We start from the raw sequence: 8,249 nt of genomic DNA, 5'->3' as shown, positions 1-8,249 counted from the left end.
CTCGAGAGTCCCTTAGACAGTAAGGAGATCAAATCAGTCAATCCTAAAGGAAATCAGTCCTGAATATTCATTGAAAGGACTGATGCTGAAGCTGAAACTACAATACTTTGGCCACCTGATGCAAAGAACTGACTCATTGGAAAAGACCCTGATGCTGGGAGAGATTAAAGGTGGGAGGAGAAGGGGATGACAGAGGACAAGATGGTAATACTGACTCAAAGGACATGAGCTTGAGCAAGCTCTGAGTAATGGTGAAGGACAGGGAAGCCTGGTGTCCTTCAGTCAATGGGGTCACAAAGAGTGGACATGACTGAGTGAGTTAACTGAACTGATACCACATGTATCTGCTTATATACAGCCATAGATCCAGAGAAACTGCATAATAGGGAGGGCTGATTATAAATGATCTTGGATTGTCAACTATGGGGAAAGTCAGTGTTCCTAATCCCTAAGTGTTCAAAGGACAACTGTACTCCATTTAATTATGGAGTAATTATCACATTCATATCATATTCATTCATTAATTATCATATCCAGTACACTTAAGATTTCAAAATAATGTTTTGTTAATGACTGAAAACTCTCTACCTTTAACAAACCTCTCATTCTATTATCTTGTGCACATCTCAATCTAGAAATCTCCCAGGAACATCAAAATTAACTTGATAAATGTAAATATCAAACAGGTTCTTTTCTCACAGTGAATCTTTCTACCATCCAAGCACAAACCAATGACCCATCCTTGACATTTTCCTCCCTCTTGTAGTTTATGAGTTACCTAATCTTAACATGTCTACCATTTGAATTCTATCTTGAAACCATCTATATCCATGTTTGCCCTTTAGTTGGTGTCTTAAGCATTTCTTAAATTATTGAAACATTATTTAATTGTCAGCCTTATCTATGAGTTCTCAGTAAGCCCCAAGGTTATATATTTTTAAAAGGTAAATGTGATCAGATGTAATTTCAATTTAAATATGCTATAAATTATTATACTTGTCATTTAAGTTTAAAATCTTTAAAAGTATGGCTTTTATTGTCATATCTTCTATTGTCATAGAAGACATGTTTAATTTTTATTTTTTATGTTATCTCACAAGGACAATGGGATGCATCAAAGTTTTTAAAACAAAGAAATTAAATAATCTAAGCTATTTTTAAAGGCCATTATGGATGACGTAAGGGGACAGGGTGGGTTGTGCCAAGAAAGGAAGCAGGTAGGCAATAAAAAGTTGACTGTAGTCATCTAGTCAATGAAACAGGGCTAGGGTGGAAGCAGTGGAGATGCTTGCTTACATTTTTTTTTAAGGCATTCTGAATAAGAATTGCTGATGGGTTATATGTGAGGGTGGGTTGCCCTAAGTAAAAATATAGACTGTATCCTAAGCCATTTTCTTCACAACTAGATGAATCCACATGGCATTTACTGATACAGAAGAGAAAGAAGAGATGTAAATCATCTGGTTTTTATTTATCTGGACTTGCCTAACAATTCCCCAATGGAGCAATCAACTAGACCTATGTTAACACAACAGGGTGTCAAAATGTGAAATAAGATATGTCAAAATAAGATACAAATATTGAACAGATATCAAATACCATAGCAACTTTTGAGGCAGACCTCTCTGAGGGCTGCAAAACAAAAAATATCTGAGGATTAGATTACTTCCTTTCATGAGTATTTATGGTGTTATGTGTCTGAAAATTGAGAAAATTGCTCTAGATCTATTTTGCAAAACCTGCTATTGTACAGTAAGTGCCACTCTTCTTTCAAAGAGTTTAATGGAAGTATTTGGAAAGCTTGATATCTTCCCGAGCAGTTAGGAAAAGCATACTGAACTGGTATTTTAAGCCATCTTGGGAAATCTATAGGACGACTATCTGCTTTGGTGGCAGAGCAAAAGAGAATGCCTGCTGCTTTGGGATCTACCTTCACTCACAGAGATATCTCAAGAAGAGAATGTTTGAGTCGACCTAATGGATCAGCTGTGGACCATGTAGGAGAGGGAGACACTTACTCACGCAGACTGTCTAAAGAGTGATATAAGAATTAGAAGGCAAAGATGCTTTTTGAGTGTATGGCTATAAAAAAAGAGTAAGCAATGCAGGAATGGACTGGATTTGCCAACATTAAGACAGTATGCATGCATGTGTGTGTGTGTGTGTGTGTGTGTGTATTAAAGAGGGCAAAGGTTCTCCAAAGTACCAATAAATTTCCTCACTTAGGAAACAAGACCCTGATGCTGGGAAAGATTGAAGGCAGGAGGAGAAGGGGATAACAGAGGATGAGATGGTTGGATGGCATCACCAACTCAATGCACATGAGTTTGAGTAAACTCCGGAAGTTGATGATGGACAGGGACGCCTGGCGTGCTACAGTTCAAGGGGTGGCAAAGAGTCAGACATGACTGAGTGACTGAACTGAACTGAACTGAAGATTTAAACAGTTTGCAAACTTGGATAAGGTAATAGCACCATTCAGAAACATTAATAAAGAAATTCCCCCCACCCCGGCCTCTACTTTTTCCCTTTTACCCATAAATATTAAAAAGGTTAGAAATATAATATAGCATATTATATACTTACTGATATGTAACTTATATTAACTAGTAAGGGTACAAATTATACCATTAATAATTGAGATTATAGACTGTCAATTAGTAAAGAATCTAGCCTGTAGCAGGACTTGGCTGGGAAGGAGAAATTCACAAATTTTCTTATTATATAAATAAAACATTTTAAACTAAATTGAGATCATATAGGCAGTTATAATAACCATAGAACATTTTGTTACTCAAGAATAATAAGGAAAATCATGTGGCCTTACAAGTTTTCACCCAACTGAAAGGGAAGGGTGGAAGACAAGCATGGAGATACAAATTGGAAGCCAAATAGATGCAGTTAGCATTTCAAGCTGTAACAGTAAATGAGGAGTAAATGAACATTATTCTTATCCTTTTCTAAGAGGCCTCATGCTGTATCTCAGAAAAGGATAAAATTATAAGGAATGATGTCATTTAGGACCATATTTTCTAATTTAAGAGATATCAGCTATCCAGCAAATTTCTAGAACTGTAATTATTTTTTTCTTTAAAATTTTAATTTTTTTAGTGGTAATAACTATTCAATAGAAAAGGAAGAATTATTTAACATCAAAGAGACAATTAAGAACATTTAAAAAATATTAAAGCAATCTCACTTAAAATTCAGTCTATTCTTAGAAAATGTATATATAGTATTACAAGGAAGGACAAAATCAGATGCTAAATCTATGAGATATAATAGGAACGAAAGCATAAATATTGGATTCACACAAATGTGGTACTGAACCCAACTTTAGTAATTTTTAAGTGTGGAACTTAGAAATACTTCTGAAAGGTAAAATATAGCTGTCTCATGTGGTTATTGTGCAGATCTGTGGAGTAATTACAGCAAAGCCCTTTGAATAAGCACTCAAAAAATACTTTGATTATATTTTATAAAGAACTTATTTTCCAAGTCATACTCTATAAATACTGCATTGCTAAATATAAAAGAGCATACAAACCTGAAACCTAGTGCTTGGCAGAGTCAATGAACATTAGCAATTTTTACTGTTTGTTCTTCTCTCTCTAGGGCAGGAGCCCCCCCAAGCCCTCTGGCTTTGCCCTGCCTGCCCCATCAGCCCCAGTCTAGCAGGCTCAGGCTCTGGCCACTGCTCGGTTGCAGCTGGTGGAGTTCTCAGCCTTTGTGGAACCACCAGATGCAGCTGACTCTTAGCAGAGGCAACTTTTGTACACATCAGTCAGCACTGCCCCAGCCCTGGAGCACCCCCACTCCAGAGTGTGGATGTCTGGCAGATCTACGACAAATTCCACAAGAAAAAGGGTGGTCTGTGGGAGTTGTATAATCATGGGGCCCCCCGTATCTTCTTCCTGGTCAAGTTCGGGGCCAACTTAACCAGGGCCCGAGTGGTGAGGAGCTGGGGGCAAGGGGCAGCAGCGGTGGCTTCTGTGGAGTGAGTAGCCAGCATGAGAGCCTGGAGAACGTGACCCTCACCTGTTGCTCCAAGGTCTGCTCCTTCGGCAAGCAGGTGGTAGAGAAGGTGGAGACCGAGCGTGCCCAGCTGGAGGACGGAAGATTCGTGTACCACTTGCTGCGCTCACCCATGTGCGAGTTCAGTTCAGTTCAGTCACTCAGACGTGTCTGATTCTTCGCGACCCCAAGGACTGCAGCATGCCAGGCCTCCCTGTCCATCACCAACTCCCAGAGTTTACTCAAACCCATCTCCATTGAGTCGGTGATGCCATCCAACCATCTCATCCTCTGTTGTCCCCTTCTCCTCCCGTCTTCAATTTTCCCCAGCATTAGGGTCTTTTCCAATGAGTCAATTCTTCGCATCAGATGGCCAAATTATAGGAGTTTCAGCTTCAGCATCCGTCCTTCCAATGAGTATTCAGGAGTGATTTCCTTTAGGATAAACTGGTTGGATCTCCTTGCAGTCCAAGGGACTCTCAAGAGTTTTCTTCAACACCACAGTTCAAAAGCATCAATTCTCCAGCGCTCAGCTTTCTTTATAGTTGAACTCTCAGATCCATACACCACTACTGAAAAAACAATAGCCTTCATTATATGGACCTTTGTCAGTAAAGTCAAGTCTCTGCTGTGTAGGTTGGTCATAACTTTCCTTCTAAGGAGTACCTGGTGAATTTTCTGCACAAATTGTGGCAGCTGCCAGAGTGTTATATGATGAACAGCATCCTGGAGAACGTCACCATCCTCCAGGTGGTGACGGAGACACCAAGAAACTTGCTCTGCATCCCCTACGTCTTTGAGATTTCCACCAATGAGCGGGGAAAGGGGGCGGCACTACATTTACCACCTGATCAGGGACTGAAGGGGGACCCCAAAAGGGACTCACCCCCCCAGAATATCCTCTCCTCCCAGGCAGGACCTCCAGCTTTCCCCATGCTTCTTACTTGGGGAGGGGACTGCTCCCTGTTAGGACCTTAAAAGCTGGGTGGTGAGCAGAATGGGCTGGGACTGAGAGGGGAAGATGAATTCTGATCTTGAAACCTCACAGGGGTGTCTGAAAGGACAGGTTACCCCAGAGCATTGGGCACTGAGGACAGGAGTGAGACAACCACTGGGAGAGCTCTGGTTTCTGTCTCTGACAGATGCCCTCCCTTTTATTTGTTCTGGATATTTCGGAGGGCCCCAGTGACACACGGGCTTCTCCCTCTCTGTTTTTCTGCATCTCCTTCTTCTCAATCTGCCTCTTCTTACCACCTCCATCCCGGGCACCCTGATATCAACTAGTGAAGGTGAACCCTTTCTGAGCAGTGGCAGAGTCAGGTGGGCCCTGGAAATATATTATTATTTTTTTAATATAATGAGATATTTATAAGTGGGTGTTAGGGTCGTGACTTTTTCTCATCTGGGCAAGCAGTGGAGTGAGGCTTTTTAATCTCATTTCCTCTTCTAAATGTGCCATAGAGCTAGACTGTGTTGCCTTCCTCTCCTCCTCTCCCCGCAAAGTGTTGGTTTGTGTTTTGACAGAGGATAAACCTATTTTCCAAAAAAAAAAAAAGAAAGAAAGAAAGAAGAAAAGAAAGAAAGAAAGAAACCTACCCTTAACTTAAATCTAAGATGTAGCTTGTGCATTTATAAACTTATGAAAAACTTTCTTGAGTCATGAAAATATTCTCTGAGCTTTTGGCACTGCTATTTCTTCAAGTTGTTAATAAACTTTAAAGACAGATTTCACTTCATTTAAAGATTTCACTCTCCGGAGCTCTGTTGCTCACCCACAGGGCATTCTCTCCTCATAACCAATTGATTTATTGCAGTTGTTACAGTTCATTAAAAGAATGAGGAATGCTGATAATTCAGCAGATGAAATTTGTTGGTCTCTCTATGGGTCAGCTACCACTGTGAGATTTGCCCTGTGGACCAGGGAAGCATAATGTGGGAGAATAAATAAAAAATGGTGCTTGCTTTCAGTCCTTAGGTTGGATGGGTATATCCTTTGTGAATCAAATCAATGAGTATTTCTCAACTGCTTAAATTTTGGGGTTTTCTTTCAAAATTATTTTGACCATCAATGTTTTAGCAAGTGATTTTTCACTATGGCCCAATATGAGTTTTTATTTTTGGAGGCAACACTGATCTCCATAGGTGTAGCAAAAATGGAATTTTAATACCAACAAAGGTACTATACAAATACAAAATAATTAATACAGTACAGCAGTAGGGTAAAGAGAAAATTGTGAGTGACAGGTGTTTATTTAATGTATGCCTGACAGAGTGTTAGGTATTCAAAGTTTAGTAGTAAACAAGATAGGCATAGGATGTGAAGAAAGACAGGAAGCATTACAAACTGATGTAGCATTATTAGCCTTGCTATCATTTAGGAAGCATCACTACAAACAAAGCTAGTGGAGGTGATGGGATTTCAGTTGACCTATTTCAAATCCTAAAAGATGATGCTGTGAAAGTGCTGCACTCAATATGCCAGAAAATTTGGAAAACTCAGGAGGGGCACAGGACTGGAAAAGGTCAGTTTTCCTTCCAATCCCAAAGAAAGGCAATGCCAAAGAATGCTCAAACTACTGAACAATTGCACTCATCTCACACACTAGTAAACTAATGCTCAAAATTCTTCAAACCAGGCTTCAACAGTATGTGATCCATGAAATTCCAGATGTTCAAGATGGATTTAGAAAAAAAAAGAGGAACCAGAGATCATCCAAAAAGCAAGAGAGTTCCAGAAAAATGTCTACTTCTGCTTTATTGACTATGCCAAAGCCTTTGACTATGTGGATCAAAACAAACTGCAGAAAATTCTTAAAGAGATGGGAATAGTAGACCACCTGCCTCCTGAAAAATCTGTATGCAGGTCAAGAAGCAATAGTTAGAACTGAACATGGAACAACAGAGTGGTTCCAAATCAAGAAAGGAGTATATCAAGGTTGTATATTGCCACCCTGCTTATTTAAATTATATGCAGAGTACATCATGAGAAATGCTGGACTGGATGAAGCACAAGCTGGTATCAATATTGCTGGGAGAAATATCAATAACCACAGATATGCAGATGACACTACACTTATGGCAGAAAGCAAAGAAGAACTAAGAGCCTCTTGATGAAAGTGAAAGAGGAGAGTATAAAAGTTGGCTTAAAACTCAGCATTCAGAAAACTAAGATCATGGCATCCAGTCCCATCATTTCATGGCAAATAGATGTGGAAGCAGTGAAAACAGTAACAGACTTTATGTTTTTGGGCTCCAAAATCACTGCAGATGGTGACTGCAGCCATGAAATTAAAAGACGCTTACTCCTTGGAAGGAAAGTTACGACCAACCTAGACAGCATATTGAAAAGGAGAGACATTACTTTGCCAATAAAGGTCCATCTAGTCAAAGTTATGGTTTTTCCAATGGTCATGTATGGATATGAGAGTTGGACTATAAAGAAAGCTGTGCACTGAAGAATTGATGCTTTTGAACTGTGGTGTTGGAGAAGACTCTTGAGAGTCCCTTGGACTGCAAGGAGATCCAACTAGTTCATCCTATAGGAAATCAGTCCTGAATATTCATTGGAAGGACTGATGTTGAAGCTGAAACTCCAATATTTTGGCCACCTGATGTGAAGAACTGACTCATTGGAAAAGGCCCTGATGCTGGGAAAGATTGAAGGTGGGAGGAGAAGGGGACAACAGAGCATGAGATGGTTGGATGGCATCATCGACTTGATGGACATGGGTTTGACTAAACTCTGGGAGTTGGTGATGGACAGGGAAGCCTGGCATACTGTAGTCCATGGGGTTGCAAAGAGTTGGACACGGCTGAGTGACTGAGCTGAACTGATCATTTAATCATTAGGAGGATTTAGAGATATTGTTATCAGAAGTCTTATACATCATACATGCAGGATTTTTCTGGTTGGACTAGGAGGGTGAACTATTCTTTATTATACACTTTGGTATTTGAGAGAGAAAAGAAGGAAAATGTATCTCCTCATTCCGCCTGTTCAAAGTTCAACCTATAGGGGGATGATTCATTTTCTATTCAGAATTCCATCACCTGACCCATTTGAAGATCCTCAGGATATCAGGTTCCATATTTTGTGGTGTGCTGTTTCATCTAAATCCAGAAAATGTTAAACTTCTGATTATGCCACTTTTGGCCAGATAGCAAGGAGGAAGGACTGGCATCTTCAGGACACATCACTTGTAGCTTTTAGATATAGTATGAGAAGAAAGCAGCAG

At 39.9% G+C, this 8,249-nt stretch overlaps 1 pseudogene; it reads left to right on the top strand.

The window, feature by feature from the left end:
* Positions 1–1,907: 1,907 nt before the first annotated feature.
* LOC122710027 lies at positions 1,908–4,876 on the top strand (annotated as a pseudogene).
* The last annotated feature ends 3,373 nt before the right edge of the window (positions 4,877–8,249 follow it).

The sequence above is a fragment of the Cervus elaphus genome, chromosome 16, assembly GCF_910594005.1.
Source record: "Cervus elaphus chromosome 16, mCerEla1.1, whole genome shotgun sequence".
Taxonomy (NCBI): Eukaryota; Metazoa; Chordata; class Mammalia; order Artiodactyla; family Cervidae; genus Cervus; species Cervus elaphus.
Note: the sequence above shows the minus strand (reverse complement) of the source record. Positions and strands in the feature narration are given on the sequence as shown.